The 17,227-nt window shown below is 43.0% G+C and overlaps 1 long non-coding RNA gene across 1 annotated transcript; it reads right to left on the bottom strand.

Annotated features, from left to right (window-relative positions):
- Window positions 1–5,414: 5,414 nt before the first annotated feature.
- Window positions 5,415–7,795, bottom strand: LOC148021809 (uncharacterized). The gene is made up of 2 exons (XR_015694408.1): window positions 7,033–7,795; window positions 5,415–6,915 (listed from the first exon to the last, which is right to left on the bottom strand). It is a non-coding gene; the product is annotated as an uncharacterized LOC148021809 (long non-coding RNA).
- Window positions 7,796–17,227: the final 9,432 nt, after the last annotated feature.

A 17,227-nucleotide genomic window follows, 5' to 3' on the forward strand; every position in this document is an offset into this window, starting at 1 on the left:
TTGATTCAACCCTCTATAATCAATACACAGTCAAAGCGTTCCATCTTTCTTTTTCTGGAACACCACTGGAGCTCCCCATGGTGAATTGCTAGGATGGATGTAGCCCTGATCTAATAGTTACTTGAGTTGCTCCTTCAGCTCAATTACTTCCGGGATGGACATCCTATAAGGCCTCTTTGCAATTGGCGCATCTCCTGGCACTAGCTTGATCTCATGATCCACTTCTCTTTGAGGCGAGAGTCTTGTTAGCTCTTCAGGAAATACGTCTGCGTACTCCTTTAGCCATAAAGGTTCTTCACTAGACTCCTGCTTTTGATCTAGCTTATTAAGCTTAATCAAGTAGACAGTCAGTCCCTTTCTAACTCATTTTATAATCCGAGATGCTTTAGCCAATCGAATTTTCAGCTTTCCAGCCTCTCCTTGAGTTGTGACCAATTCCCCTTTAGAGTTTCGAAAGGAAACTTGGCCCTTTCCACAATGAATGTGGGCATCCTTAGGTTTAAGCCAATCCATTCTGAGTGAACACTCATGGATACCTAGGTTCATGACCCTGAATCTGACCGAAGTCGACTTTTCTCCCAAAAATAATTCCACCTTAGCAGTTTGCCTAGTACAAGTGACCTCACGACCATTTGCGAATTCCACAAGCAAGGTAGGTGCTTCTACTGTGGCTATTCCTAATCTTCTTGCACAAGCTGGTGAGATAAAGGAATGTGTACTGCCACAATCAATCAAGGTTTTGAAACCTTTACCTTGATAGTCCGATGGTGTCTGAATCACCGAAAACTGGCGATTTGGGCCTTTCTTGTGAAGGGCAGCATGGACTGCTGCCCTTTCAAACTCTACTTCCATGGTCGGATCTTCTTCTTTGCCTATTTCCCTATTGGCAACACATGCGGTTCTCCCATAGCTTTACTTCTTCTTATTAAGAAAAAAAAAATCCTTCGTTGGTTCGCTCTGATACCAACTATAACGTGTCCACCTCTTCCCTTTCAGGACATGTCTTAGCAGTCCATCGGAAAGAGAGTCTAGAAAGCTCCGCCCGGCACTCCCATGGAATGTTACAGGGTTTGCGAAAGGGTTCTTGTGAAGGGACTTGCGGAAATAGGGACTTTAAATCCAGGCTAGGAATGGGCTTGCGGTGATTGGTGGGAAGGGCTTTATAGGCTTCGACTTCTTCTCTTCAAATTTCGAGGCTCGGGATGGATTTGTGGGTGATTGGTGGAAAAGGGATGCTTATGAACTTCTTCTTTCTCTCATAAAAATCTCGGGGATGGGGGGGGGGGAGGATCTAGTGGGAAGGGGGTTTAAGAAAACCCCTCATCTTCTCTACAAAGACCTGGGGGGGGGCAGGGATGGACGTAAGGGGAATCTAGTGGGAAGGGGGGCCCCTTAGAAGCTTCTGGTGGGGCAGAACACCACGTGGAAGAGGGAGGATAAAAAGACCTGGAAGAGGATGAGGACGATTCGGAAGGTCTTGGTGGTGGCCGTGAGCTCAACGATAGTAGGCGGCGTCAACGGCAACAGCCCGCGGCCATTAGCGTAGTGAAGGCGGGATGGCTCGCACGGCAGTAGTTAGCTCGCGGCCTCTCCTTCTATCCGTCAGTGTGTGGATCTACGGCAGCGGCTTCTCCAGCACAACCTCTCCCTTTGGCCATGGCACGCAGCTTCTCAGCTTTCTCTCCTCTCTCACGACGTCTCCTGCAGCCTCCCTCTACCTTGTTAACCCCCCCCCCCCCCCCTAGGGGGGGTTTTTATAGGTCAAGGGGGGGAGAGGGACCTCCCCCACGTGGCTTGTGCATGCAGCCCACGACTCCCCCTTGGTTACCACCTCTCCCACCTAGCCATCCCCTTCCTTGAGCCACGCATCGAGTGGGGGAAAATAAGTAAAAAAATTTGCAGTAAATTTTCCCTTTATCCACTTAACCTCCTCCCAAGAGGGAGTTTTCCCGCGGGTTATGCGGTTTTGAACCCCGGTCCCGGTTTGCCAATGCAGAGACCTTGATTCCTCGCGTACGGTTTACAGGTTACACTGCCAGTAACTCCAATATCAAAAATAACCTTTGCATGAGTTTAACGTGGGGTGTGGAAAGTCGGTCCAGTAATATTTTTAAGTGGAAATATTACACAAACACTCATTTTTATCATCATTCTATCTTGATTCCAATACACTATATATTATCATATGCACCCTTTTCTAATATGTGAAATTAGATGACATGAACCATCACATGTCTCTACATAACTTGGACTTTAGAAATCCTGTATCGCTCAAACCATTCAGCATGGGTAGTCATATGATTAGATATACTTGAATCAATATGACCCCTTTCCTCTAACAACATTCATCATATATTGCATGACAAACAAACAATCATTTTTATCATCATTCTATCTTGAATCCAATACATAATGTAATCGGGTTCAAGCATCACCGCAACAAGGTAAAGTGTTGACATACTCAAAGCTGACACAGGTGGATACCAACATCACAGTCTACAGTCAACGTTCAGAGTACAAAGACTCATCGTCAAAACAATGAAGAGAAAGATGTAGTACACGACCAAAACTCTCAAGTGTATATTGATATATATGGAATCAGTACAACAATCTCAATAGAGATGGAATTGTTAATAAATAGCTACACCTAAGAAATCACTAAAAGAACCACATCGTGTAATAGACTCAAAACAAACAGTAATACAAAAGGAAATGCTTGTACTACTACCAAAACATGTATCATCTTAGGACATACAAAAGGGAAACAACTCTGCTACTATTGTAGCACTCAAGATGCCAATTAAAGGATTGGTCAAAAGACCCAATTGACACATGATTAATACACAAAGGAACCTTGAAAGATGAAGGAATAGTTGAACCAATAGTCTAACCCATGGCTTGGGTAGGTCTCTCCTTTATATAGCCTACTACAAGCTATGATATTCTTTGCACCCATGTGCTATACCGATGAACATTACTACTACTACACCTGTCTGCACATTAATGTGCCATTGGCTACTTGCTTTAAACATCACTAACTGCTACCACCCTTAACATTGGCATGCACAGTGGACCAAGACCCATAGAGTTGTTCACATTGATGTTGGCTTTATCATCAGTGGTGGCTAGTGCATTGTTATGCTAGATTTGGTCTTGGTGCGAATGTGGGGCAATGAGTACCAGAACCAGAGTGTCGGGATGGATGAAAGTAAGGGGTGGGTGGGTTGGGTTTTAGTGGGGGCCACAGACAGGGTGCTACCAAATTGAGTGGTTGGGGTCACAATGGAGGGAGCAAGTTATACTACAGGTGTTGTTGTTGTAGCTAGAGATCCATTTGAGTCCACAAGGGAGGTTGTGACATAGTGTGAAAGATGAGCTCGAACGCAAGCTTTTCCAAGTAGATTAATCCTAGCCAGATTTGGTATTTGAACTAGTCATGAATATTCCATTCTCTACAAGCTCTATCTTCTTTCCACCTTTGTATATTTGTTCTCCAATCAAACCATGCATCACACCAATAACATTAACTATAGACTCAACTAGTTGCAATTCCTGAAGATCAAAGGGATAGATATCTATAAGACAAACAAACAGATGTTATAATGGAAAACCTTAAACCAAGTTTATGAAAAGAAAGTCTTTAAGAATTAAATTCTTACAATTTGGTCTATGCATTAGAAAATTTGAAGTTCCAGGTTTCAAATATAGTTCTCTATGCATAAACACATGTTGCACCACTACCTCTTTTATGCTATTCTTATTTACTCCAAGCTTGAAATCACAGATTCTACCCTTCCAAGAAGAAATGAGCGAGCTCTCATATAGTTGAAGTTTTCAACGACTCTCCTGGCCACCTCTTCCTTGGCCACTAATCCTTCTATGTTATGAATAGTTCGAAATTTTAGTTGGTTGAAGGCGCGGCTCTCCAGGGTGATGCTGTACTGCACTCTCTCCTCTTCTGTGAATGGAAGCCGGTGGGCACGGTCTTTGAGAGCGAATTTTTGATGTCGATAAGTGCTTAAAAATAACTAAAAATTACGAATATCAAGGGAAAAATATTCAACGTCGAAGGCGGCGGCTCCAGCTAGGATGATTTTAAGCACCAAGTGAAATACGACTCTTAAAAGGCGCCCGAGCGACACTTGTTGATTTTTGATAATTTTTTAGACTGCCGTACAGGTTGTCAAGAGTTATCAGTCAATGCGAGATGTAAAGCCGAATGAGCAAAAATTTACAGCACTCAAATCGGAGCCAGGACGGGGAAATGGCCACAAAAGGGGCAAGATATGAAAAGGTGGACATTTGAGAGGGCCAAAAGGGGTGCCCTTTGGAGCCTTTGTGCGCCTCCCTCCCCCCCCCGCCCGGCCAAAAAAAAAATTATGCATCCTACATCAAAAAATGTGGAGAGAGAATGAGGGATGAAGAAAAAACGTGGAGCAACATGGCGGCCGTTTTTTGCCCCCTCTCATGATGGAGATGGAGTATTCAGGCTGAAAGCAACCCATACAATCGATCATGGGGCTGATCTTCCCTCTCTTGACTGGTCTTATCGCCTGTCTTCACCCATACAATGGTGGCCTGAATGAAGAGAGCCAATTCTAGTATTTCTCTCTCCTCCCTCTCTCTCCCTTAAGGGGCTGTTCTTGTGTGGATGAAGACAATGAAGAATGGTGGAGGAAAGCTTGTTCGGATGAGACCGGACTGCTTCTGGATGGATGAAGACATGAAGAGTGCTGTTCTTGAAGATGCTGAGCATTAAATGCATGTTGGAAATCAATCCCGTAATCAAGGCCAAGAAACCGAGACCCGAAAATAAGCGGTAATGATATTTTTTATAAAGAAAAATGATTTTCTAATGCTATTTGCTTTATGAAACCTTGTTCATATGGGATGAAAGTTCATTATGATATTGTTTGCCATGAGTTTCAACTGTTTGCAACCTGAAAATCATAAAATATAAGGCTACATGACCAGAATTAGTGTCAAAATACATGAAAACATGCGTTTTAAGGGTAAAATTGGGTTTTTTGCTATATAAATGAGAAATATGATATCTCACACCAACTAAATGATAGCCTCCAATTTTGTCATCAAAAAGGCTAAAAGCATGTGGCTCTACATCGACAAGTTATTCACTTTATCAAAAATGTTTGTGATATTGTATCTAAGTTGTACTTCATTGATATATATTTTTACCATTGTAAATGCTTGGCTTGGAGCTATAAAAGCCATTGCATATGTTATTTTAGTAGGTCCACATTGTAAAGCCATGAGCATGAGAAGTAGTGTGTGTGTTTGCAAAAGTTGAAAGGTTTTAATGTTTCAATGTTCATAGACCTCCTTTCTAAGGTCTAAGAATGCTCATGTAAAACGAACCCTTAAAGGAATACGAAAAGGTGGAATATGAAAAGGTGGAAATGAAGAGCCATGCAATTTGTGGAAAAAGGTGGTTTGGGGAGTTACAACTTCTCTTTCTCTCCTTTATCTAGCTACTTGCATGTATCTTCTTTTCTCTCTTGCATTGGCACAACTCTTGCTCTCTTTCCTTTCTTGTGCTTTCTTGCTTTATCTCTTCCATGGAAGGAGAGAGTGAGGATGAAGATGATGGTCTTATCTCTTGTGTGCCCAAATCTTGTGTGTGAGCATGGTTTCTTGTTGAGAGGAAGGGTGTTTCTTGCAGGTTTTGGAGAGCACGGGCATTGTAGATGCCACCATGAGGCCTGTTCTCTTGGTAGATTAGGTGCTGTCCTTGGGCTGTTCATTTTTGGCGATCCTGCCAGGGGCCTACTCATGGATGCTCTCGAGCTTTGCATGAAGGAAATGAGAAAAGTGTATTGCAGCTTGCTGTGTGGAGAAGTTGAAGGCTTGATGTGGCAACTGCTGTAACTTGTGATAAGCAAACGGAGGAGGAGGGGCCATGTCTTCGAATGGTGAGGTATGCAAGTGTCCATGCTCATTTGGGCCGCATAGGCAAGAAGAGAGATGATCTCGAGTCACTTGCATATACTTTAATTTTTTTGCTTCTGGTCGGTGCCGACGAAGGCCTTCGAATTGTCGTTCTTGTAGTCCCACTGGTCGGCCCAGGTCAAACCATCCTGGTTGTTGAAGGGAGCGGCCATGGCGGAAAGGAGGAGGTCTCGAGGCAAGAAAACAGCGGGGACAAAGAATATGGAAAGGAAGAGGTGGAGAGGGAGACGCTTGGCACTCCTGCAAGGAAGACACGTAGGGAGAGAGGGTGGACTGCTTCAGAGAGACGGAGGATATGGAAAAAGGCCGTAAAGAGAAGGACGATTGCTTGGAGAGAGAGAGCGAGAGAGATATGTCTGTCTCGCAGTACGATGTCATCAATAGAAGTCCTCCCAGGAGTCCCACAGGCCATCTGGTTGGTCCCCCATCCCTAATATAGAAATGTATCATGGTGAAGAAAAATCATGCCAATATCAGTGCAATCAGAATGTTGCTTGGCGATGGCAACAGGCAACATCCTCATTTCAGATTCATCCCAGCCGCAAATCGGCTCTCTTCCAGGCCTTTGCATTCTCAAGGAAGCTGCGTGCGGGATGCCACATGCATCATCCATGATGCCGCCATCGACACAGACGATTGGAGAGATCGCATCCTTGATAATGATGGAAACATCGACAATGTCGAGCAGGAGCGGCTCCACACACCCGACAACGACTCGTCATCTCCACATGATTATGAGGAAGGAGCGGAGGAAGAAGACCGCCATGGCAGTGCTGCAAAAAATCAAGAATTATCGACGAGGTCAGAAATGGGGGAGCAATAGCACAGTCGGATCCACGCTGGCCTAATGAGCAAGGCATTGAGGTGGGGCAGGATGGGGAAGCAACAGTGAAAGGCCCATGGATGGAGCCTGTGCATGCAGTGCAGGATCCAATGTCGAAGGAGGAGCTGCAAGAGGACAAAGTCAGTCCTGGATTATTAATGTAAGAAGCAGAAGAAGAGCAGGAGGAGGAAATAGCATAATTCTTGGAGGTCATGGGGGAGTTTGGGGACATATTGATTCACTCTAAGGAAACAACCAATGTCAGAAATCTTCTACATCAGCATCTCTGATATGAAGATGGATAGCGCTGAAGCCATGTACCATCGAATCCCCTCATCTTGACTGGAGTTGCTGAAGAATAAGGTCAAGCATGCTTGATCAGTGCCGCCAGAAGAGATTTGTGATCTTCCAGGCCAGCTGAGCCAACTTGGAGGAGAGATATGGCACTAGATATCATGGCTTGTGTAATGAATGAAGAAGTGAATGAAGAAGAAGAGGAAGCAGCAACGATAGTCTTTCGCCAAAGCAGAGAAACAACGGCCCAAATTTGTAGTGACTCTTATTTTTCCTCACACCCTCATCCATGCGACATCAGCACGAAACGGCAACCACAAAGAAGGATAAGATAATATTATACTTTTATCATAACCTTAAAATCCTAAGGTCTTTATAAAGCTAGTTCATATGCCATACATATAAAAGAAAGCCAAAGCATTAGAATCTTTCGGGTGGGAGAACATTAAAGATTAATCTGATGAAGTGGGAGTGCTACTTTGAAGATTCTTTTGTGGGTTTTTCACATTTTTGGTGTCAAATTGGTGGATTTTCAATGTTTCTTCTTCATGGAGATAGTGTGTCTCCCAAAATCAAAGTGTTGTGGTATTCATCCTTATCAGTGTATTAGTCAGTGATGGGTGTTTGGAATCAAGCCAAAAAATTGATGTGAAGAGATAGTGGTTGTTGAAGAAGTGGACAAATGATCCATGGAAGTGTGAAGAAATGAGAAGAAGGATATGAAGTTTTTCTTGAAGCTTACAATGGAAGTTTATTATGGTTCTTTGGTTCGCAGGAGCTCACCAATTTAAGTGTGGGAGGAATGATAGCCTCCAATTTTGTCATCAAAAAGGCTAAAAGCATGTGGCTCTACATCGACAAGTTATTCACTTTATCAAAAATGTTTGTGATATTGTATCTAAGTTGTACTTCATTGATATATATTTTTACTATTGTAAATGCTTGGCTTGGAGCTATAAAAGCCATTGCATATGTTATTTTAGTAGGTCCACATTGTAAAGCCATGAGCATGAGAAGTAGTGTGTGTGTTTGCAAAAGTTGAAAGGTTTTAATGTTTCAATGTTCATAGACCTCCTTTCTAAGGTCTAAGAATGCTCATGTAAAACGAACCCTTAAAGGAATATGAAAAGGTGGAAATGAAGAGCCATGCAATTTGTGGAAAAAGGTGGTTTGGGGAGTTACAACTTCTCTTTCTCTCCTTTATCTAGCTACTTGCATGTATCTTCTTTTCTCTCTTGCATTGGCACAACTCTTGCTCTCTTTCCTTTCTTGTGCTTTCTTGCTTTATCTCTTCCATGGAAGGAGAGAGTGAGGATGAAGATGATGGTCTTATCTCTTGTGTGCCCAAATCTTGTGTGTGAGCATGGTTTCTTGTTGAGAGGAAGGGTGTTTCTTGCAGGTTTTGGAGAGCACGGGCATTGTAGATGCCACCATGAGGCCTGCTCTCTTGGTAGATTAGGGTGCTGTCCTTGGGCTATTCACTAAATCTGAGTTTTTGCTGTCAATGAACCTAAGGGCCACAGCCCACAATAAATTTTCATTTTCCGTCATTATTTATTAAAGAAAAATATGAAAAAAATGCCCAAAAATGAGAAAAATGGGTTTAAAATTAGGGAAAAATGAAAAATGGACTGAGAAAAATTAGGGGAAATTATATCTATGTTTGTGCAATGTATAACGATGGCAAAGCATGAGGTTGGCCTCGGTTTGTCCCCGTTTCTATGTTTTGTGTGTATTTATTGTTCTTTTAAAAGGGAAAAATACATAGAAACCCTATTTAACCGATCAGTGATGTAAAATGCTAAGAGTTAGATGAAAAGGGGCTGAAACATTGAAAGATAAAGAAAAGATTTGATTTATGCATTGCACTTGGCATATAGAAACCGGTTTAAATAAAGAGGATGGTAGCATGAGCATATGGCTCAGTGCCTCCTTTCAACGCAGCATGCGTTAGTGAAATTCATGGAAAGAATGCTTTATGCACTATGCACGATGCTGATTTTTCTTTTGTTTGAGCACATAGCCATACACAATTTGCATTAAGCATAATAATTAAAAGGTATCAGAAAAACCTCTTGGATGCATGGCACTTGTCTTCCTTAGGTTGAGACCAACGATGAGCGTGAGAGGATGCCCCAAGCTGTAGGTTAGTCGTTGGGTCCTAAGGGGAAATTGTAGTGAGGAATGGTACATCCTGGAACGTAAAATATTGGTATATTGAGAGGAGTTTGTGCTCGTTTGTGTTATATGTTTAGCAGCGCATCAAAGGGCCAATCCCTACGATGTAGGAGAGCTGCAGTGGGGCTCCAACTATTAGTCGGTGGAGTGCCTCGTATATGTGCGTGACGAGGAGTTATGCCTAAGTACTTTGGGATCTCCCTCTGAGGAGTTTTAGGGAAACGTTGGACTATAAACTATAAATGCAGGAATTAAGCTTTAAGACAGTTTGTCCTTTAGCATTGGATTGACGCTCCTAGTCTGCGCAGGGGACCTGTTAGCTTTATTCTATTGGTCGATAGACACCTTGAAGCGGTGGATATCAAGTTAGTCTGATAAAAACCTTGGTCATTTGTATGACGGTCAATCCAAGAAATCCCCAACACCCAAAGGATACTTTGTCTATCTTGAATAGTCTAGTGGGATCTTTGACACATTGGGCGATTTACTATTTTACCCTTTGCCCTGAAAGTGATACAATGCTTGAGTTTGGGTCACTATGGGAAAATACCCATGGAGCTACCTCTAAGATTAACATCCCATGGAGATTAGAGAAAAGGGAAATTGAAAGTAGTGCTACGATGACACAGTCATCTATGATGATTCATGATGATAATGTCATAGAAAAGACTGTGACAACGATGGTTACTATACACATAGGAGGACATGATGATTATGATCTAAAGATACATCCAATGCTAGTGCTTGACGCAGTTGGGTACCGTAGTGTGATTGCCAAGATCCATAAAGCATTGGATGATGTCCATGTGTGTGGAAAACCATTGTTAGTAAGGAAGACTTCATTAGGACCTATCCTAAGTTCTAGCAAAGTGGTGGCAGATGAGAATAGGCTTACTAGAACACCAGTAGCAGATGATGGGATAGATTCCCTATTGCATAGTGTTGGACTCCCTAAACCACTTTGTGAGTTGGCGGAAAGGGAAGTTCATGGAATTAATGACTCTTCCATACCAGTAAAGGTGGAAATGGAAGAGATTAAAGACCCTAACACACTGGTATTAGGCCAAGAGGAATACGAAGATTTTGATGACCCAGTCTTGATCCCAAAGGAGAGGACTAAATGCCCTCCTCTTTATAGGGATCTGCCACCAGTGATTTATGGGTTTCCAAATGAGGATTCGATGATTCATTTAAGAGAATATGGCCTAACTTGCATTGCAAGTGGATTCGACGATATACATCGGATGCTCGTATTCCCAAGTACCCTAAAGGGAGAGGCAAGGAAATGGTACTAGAACCTCCCAAGAGGGTCGATCAGATCATTTGAGGAGACTTGTGATAGATTTCTAGATGAGTATGAAAAGCAGCTCCCTATGATTCAAGTCTTAGGGCAGCTTATGCAGTTTAGACAGGAGTCTTATCTTTCTGTTAAGGAGTATGCTAGAGCCTTTGATAGTACTCTTAGGCTTTGGCCAAGAAGAGCCAGTGCATTACCAGATGATGTGCTATGTGAGCAGTTTCTGAATGGTCTAGAGATTAATGTGCAAATCCAAGTGGGACTGCGGAATCCTAAGTCGTTAAAGGAAGCAAAAATGCATGCCATTGATTATGAGGGTCATATTCAGAGTTGTTGGGAAAAATTTTGGAGTTTTTCCCGCTCCGTACAAGTGCATCCTAGCTTCCAACCATTTCTGCAAGAAGACAGCTCACTTGGTGATACCAAGGCAGCCTATGAGGGGAACCTTGGTGGCCAAAATCTCAAAGCAGAAAATGGCCATCCTATGAGTAGTAATGACATGTATCTCAGTGAAAAGGTTCCAAGCCATGTAAGTTCCATTAGGGCTTGCAACACTTCCATGAAAGGTAGTTGTGATGGCAATACGGATCGCACCAATGGGCCTATGAGTGTTGATAAGCATTCTGTGTGTGGTTCTAATTTTGTTGCTAGTAAGGCTCTTGCGAGACCTTTGGTGTTGGAATCATGCTTTTGGGTGGATGTTGTTCCCTCTAGTGAAAGCATGGTTCTTATGGAAGAAAATTTGCAGTATGGACGTAAACAAGTAAAGACATATTTTGTAAAGAGGATGCAAAATGCTAAAAGTCCACATGTGCTTCACAAAGGTAATAAGGATGTGAGGCCATTTGGCCATAGGGATAAGTTTGCATTGAGTTTGTTAGACCAGTGCAGCAAATTGAGGGAATGCAAGAATATTAAGGGAAATGTGAGCTGGGTTTGGAGACCCAAAATCTCCAAAAGTATGGCAGGAGTGTCGGATGTAAGGCCAAGGATCCCATCTAGATATATTTTGTCAAACCCCCAAGAGGATAAGACTGGATATACATTTGACAATATACATTGCCTTGGGATACACCCATGTGATGTGCCTAGGCTTGAAGCTCTACCTAGTTTGGGTTGCAGCACTGATTTATGTGAAAACCCAAATAGGGGAGGTTTGAATGAGTACAAAGCTATGATTCTTTCTGCCAAAGGAGCCACTCAGCCGCTTGAACGACCAGTTTATTCGGATGACAATAAATGTGGGACATGCGAGCCCACTGAGGCCGTTCATTCAGCTCATAGTGCCCAAGAAGGGATCGGCCTTATTGATGAGTTATTTGTGGAAAGGCTTGGACTTGTATCTCAAAAAAAAAAAAACCTAAGATCAAAAAATACAAGATCAAGCTTTAGCTAACTTGCATGAGTAGCATGGGGTTAGTCGACCTATGATATGCTATCCTTGGCACCCTGGGTAGTCTGATAGGGTGTGATGTATATGCCAAGGATATTAGTATTACGTGGACTACAATGACCTATCTAGTTTTAAGCTAGGAAGGCTAGCTGCTTTGGATATTATATCCAAATTTCATTAGGCCAAGAGGGCCAGTTGTCTGTTTAGTATGGGTGCGGTTAATGGTTTCTTGTTGTAGTTCTGTGCTAGACAGGTTCGAAAAAGAGCTTGGAAGGAGCCTTTTGTTGTGCGGAAGCTTCTCGTGGCCCTATCTAGGTGATATCTCTCCTTTATGAGTACCGTGTTTTTTTGCTATATGTGTCTGTGTACTTTTTGGGGGATTTTCTTTTCTTGTTGGGGACCGACGTCCAAGGCATGAAGTCCTAGGTTTAGGTTCAGTATGTTTGAGGGAGGTTTGAGTAGTCGTTGCCTCCTGTAAAGCCATTGCCAGACATGAAAGACCTGTTTTAGAAGGAGGTCCTAGTGACCCTGTTCTACTAGCTTGCTAGGCAGTTGTTCCAAGAGTTCTTGTTAGTTGTGAGGTAGTTAGAGAAGCTTGCCGAAAAAGGAAAAATGAGGATAAAGGAAAAGAAACCCTGAATATCCCAAAAGACAATAAATATATACAAAGGTGTGTAAAAAGGGGTTCTAACCCCTGCCAAAATAGAAAAGAAAAGAAAGGAAAATTTATAAGCAGTTGATCATCGCCTTGCGAAGGCCTGGTAGGTTTCTGGAGACGAGTCAGACCCGGAGCCGATGCCTTGTCTTCCTAGGGGAGGCATCTTGCTGGAAAAGAAGAAAGTAAGGAAGGTTGGAGCGAAAATAAAAGTGAGTGTCAAAAAAGGATTAAGTGTCGCCTTGCAAGGGCTTGGTAGGTTCTTGGGTACCGAGACAGGTCCTGAGGTTGATGCCCTGTTCTCCTTGGGTCACTACGCTCAGCTCCCTCCTTTTTGCCCGAGTATGGGGAAAATAAAACCCTAAAAGAAGAAGAAATGTGCTGAAAGAAAATACTTCTTGATCAGGCTATAGGAGTCCTCGCCTAGTAGGAGCTCCTAGTTGTGTTGTCCTTAGTTAGGTAGGTAGTTTAGACCACCACTTAGGGCGACCTCTTTGATAGTTTTTTTTAGTCTGGCCGTGTTGGAGCAGTTGGTTAGTGACTTGCTTCGGACCTTTTATCAGATTATGCTAGGCCTACTCCTTGTGGATAACATGCCTTGGTTTTGTCAGGGGGTAGGGTGAGCACTGTGCTGTGTGTTTTAATATGTATCTATTTTGTATTAGCTTGATGCTTCCTTTGGTTGTTTTGTGCAGATCTACTGTGGGATTCGACGGGCTGAGTCGCCCTATCTCGTGGTTGCCAATGAGAGCGGAGTTTTGATGCCGAGAAGTGCTTAAAAATAGCTAAAAATTACGAATATCAAGGGAAAAATATTCAACGTCGAAGGCGACGGCTCCAGCTAGGATGATTTTAAGCACTGTGAAATACGACTCTTAAAAGGCGCCCGAGTGACACTTGTTGATTTTTGATAATTTTTCAGACTGCCGTACGGGTTGTCAGGAGTTACCAGTCAATGCGAGATATAAAGCCGAATGCGCAAAAATTTAGAGCACTCGAATCGGAGCTAGGACGAGGAAATGGCCACAAAAGGGGCAAGATATGAAAAGGTGGACATTTGAGAGGGCCAAAAGGGGTGCCCTTTGGAGCCTTTGCCCCCCCCGCTCCCCCCCCAAAAAAAATTATGCATCCTATATAAAAAAAACATGGAGAGAGAATGACGAATGAAGAAAAAAAGTGGAGCAACATGGCGGCCGTTTTTTGCGCCCTCTCATGATGGAGATGGAGTATGCAGGCTGAAAGCAATCCATACAATCGATCATGGGGCTGATCTTCCCTCTCTTGACTGGTCTTATCGCCTATCTTCGCCCGTACAATGGTGGCCTGAATGAAGAGAGCCAATTCTAGTATTTCTCTCTCCTCTCTCTCTCTCTCCCTTAAGGGGATATTCTTGTGTGGATGAAGACAATGAAGAATGGTGGAGGAAAGCTTGTCCAGATGAGACCGAATTGCTTCTGAATGGATGAAGACATGAAGAGTGCTGTTCTTGAAGATAATGAGCATTAAATGCATGCTGGAAGCCAGTCCTGTAATCAAGGCCAAGAAATCGAGACCCGAAAATAAGCAGTAATGCTATTTTTTATAAAGAAAAATGATTTTTTAATGCTATTTGCTTTATGAAACCTTGTTTATATGGGATGAAAGTTCATTATGATATTGTTTGCCATGAGTTTCAACTTTTTGCAACCTAAAAGTTAGAAAATATAAGGCTACATGACCGGAATTAGTGTCAAATTACATGAAAACACGCGTTTTAAGGGTAAAATTGGGTTTTTTGCTATATAAATGAGAAATGTGATATGTCACACCAACTAAATCTGATTTTTTGCTGTCAATGAACCTAAGGGCCACAACCCACAATAAATTTTCATTTTCTGTCATTATTTATTAAAGAAAAATATGGAAAAAATTGCCCAAAAATGAAAAAAATGGGTTTAAAATTAGGGAAAAATAAAAAATGGACTGAGAAAAATTAGGGGAAATTATATCTATGTTTGTGCAATGTATAACGATGGCAAAGCATGAGGTTGGCCTCAATTTGTCCCCGTTTCTATGTTTTGTGTGTATTTATTGTTCTTTTAAAAGGGAAAAATACATAGAAACCCTATTTAACCGATCAGTGATGCAAAATGCTAAGAGTTAGATGAAAAGGGACTGAAACACTGAAAGATAAAGAAAAGATTTGATTTATGCATTGCACTTGGCATATAGAAACCGGTTTAAATAAAGAGGGTGGTAGCATGAGCATATGGCTCAGTGCCTCCTTTCAATGCAGCACGCGTTAGTGAAATTCATGGAAAGAATGCTTTATGCACTATGCACGATGCTGATTTTTCTTTTGTTTGAGCACACAGCCATACACAATTTGCATTAAGCATAATAATTAAAAGGTACCTTGAGAGGAGTTTGTGCTCGTTTGTGTTATATGTTTAGCAGCGCATCAAAGGGCCAATCCCTACGATGTAGGAGAGCTGCAGTGGGGCTCCGACTATTAGTCGGTGGAGTGCCTCCTATATGTGCGTGACGAGGCGTTATGCCTAAGTACTTTGGGATCTCCCTCTGAGGAGTTTTAGGAAAACGTTGGACTATAAACTATAAATGCAGGAATTAAGCTTTAGGACAGTTTGTCCTTTAGCATTGGATTGAGGCTCCTAGTCTGCGAGGCCATGAGGGTGTTTATGTGTCATGAGCATGAGGTCCGACTAGTGCTATAGCCAGTGCCAACCCATTTTAGGTCCCATTAGTCTTGTTGCGACATTTTTTGTTCCTGTCATAAATCGTAATTTTCATTAGTACTTTCCACATAGTAATTTGTTGATTGCTGAAAAAGAAAAACTCTATGCTTTTTGAATGAATTCATTAAGAACCAATGTAGATTTCCTTTTCAGACTTTGACTTTTTGCCCTTTACTTCAAAGTTTCCATGCCCTTTTTCCTACCCCATCCATTTTTCATAATATATGTTTATGTGTTTCACTAATTTTGATTTGATTGGCCTGATTTGATTCACCTCACCTCCTCCCCTTCCAGCTTGAGAAGAATCCTTCCTAGGATTTAGGGTCAGAAGGGCAAGGGCGTTTGGCATGGTGGCGTAGGAGTTACTTGTGAAGGAGCCAATCATAGAACTGGGGGTTGTATTCTAAGTGAGATTCGTGGTCCAGATCAGAGGGTTGAATCCCCACTTGCGTGATGTATGTGAGAACATCTGTTAGGAAGTCACCAGAGTTGACATAGCTAGCAATGTGTAACTCTTCCTCAGTCAACAAGCGATCGAGATAGGGGTGTCCTTTGATGTGTTCTTCCATGGGTTGGCCCCGAAGAGTGGTTAACACTCTGTATGAGGTTGGCGCGACATATGTGGTGTCGTATTCCGTTGTTTTGATAGCGCGGTGCTGCTCAGCATTAGTCATTATGGGGCACCCTTCAACTTCCCATTGCATCCCACGAGTGTACCAATGCCTCAAGAATGGGGAGTCAGGATCAGTGAGCTTTGATAACACTGTGATTTCTTGATTAGTGATAGCAGAAGTGGTTCGCTGATCGTATGACGTGATGAGGTGCTGTTTGATGGCTTGCTCCTTGGAGATCTCACTGTTGAGCAATTCAGTAGTGGAGCAAGAAGCTTTTGCGAATGCGAATTCAAAGGTCTCCCAGGAGCATGACATTGTTTTAACTTCAATTGCAAAGGGTTCCTCCAATAGTCCTAAGTCCAAGCAGTCATAGCTTAGTGCTAGCGACATGAAGGTGGTGTCTAGTCATTTAATGCATTCCACCACGTCATCCCTGGTGTCCTCAGCGAGGTTAAGGGCCAGTGCTAAAAAGGATTTGCGTTCATAGGAGGGCGTAAGGCCGACTGGTGGTTGTGGTTTGCTAGAACTAGAGCTTGTGACAACGAAGAGTTGCGGTTGGGAGTGCTCTTGAGTCTGCGGTTGGGCTACTTGGATTATGGGTGGATTAGGAGAAGCCACAATAGACGGACTGCTGCATTTGGGGTGGATTTGGGGAGTCGGGTTGACTTGGTCGGGTGATGACTCATGTGACGGAGTCTATTGTTTGGGCCGATAGGCTTGTGTGACTTTTTCGGGTTATGAGTCGGATGGCTATGGTTTTGGAGAGCATTGTGGAGAATGGTTTGGAGGGTGTATGGGACTTGGGTTGATCAAGCTTGAGGGCGGCGTAGGAGTAGTGCCTTTGGCCGTGTAGGCCTTAGGGATCCACGGCCAGGTATTGCCCATGTAGTAGCCTTGCGCATGCAAGAGGGCTTTAGGGACCCATCTTTGCTTGATCATGCGGCGCTTGCTGTGATTGCATCTTGGCCTCCTAGGTTTAGAGTTTTTGGTTTTATGAGGATAGGAGCGTCGACTCCTAGGCGGCGATTGCGGCTGCTTAGGCTGCCGTTGAAATCTAGGGTGTTGGGCCTTAGGTTTTGCTGTTTTGGGCTGTGATTCATGAAATTTGGGAGGTGGTGGCCGTGCACTACCCCCCTCCTTGGACTTGGTTACGGATATTTCTATCGGTGGTGTTGCGGGCAGTGATGAGGTCGTGCAACCCTTGTTGAAAGCTGTGACAATGCGAACGTTGCCTATTGTGAGGTGGATACGCTGTGACTCATAATCAACAT

This window comes from Lygodium microphyllum, chromosome 17 (assembly GCF_053477565.2).
Source record: "Lygodium microphyllum isolate KBCC chromosome 17, Lygodium_microphyllum_v1.1.10, whole genome shotgun sequence".
In the NCBI taxonomy this organism is placed as follows: domain Eukaryota; kingdom Viridiplantae; phylum Streptophyta; class Polypodiopsida; order Schizaeales; family Lygodiaceae; genus Lygodium; species Lygodium microphyllum.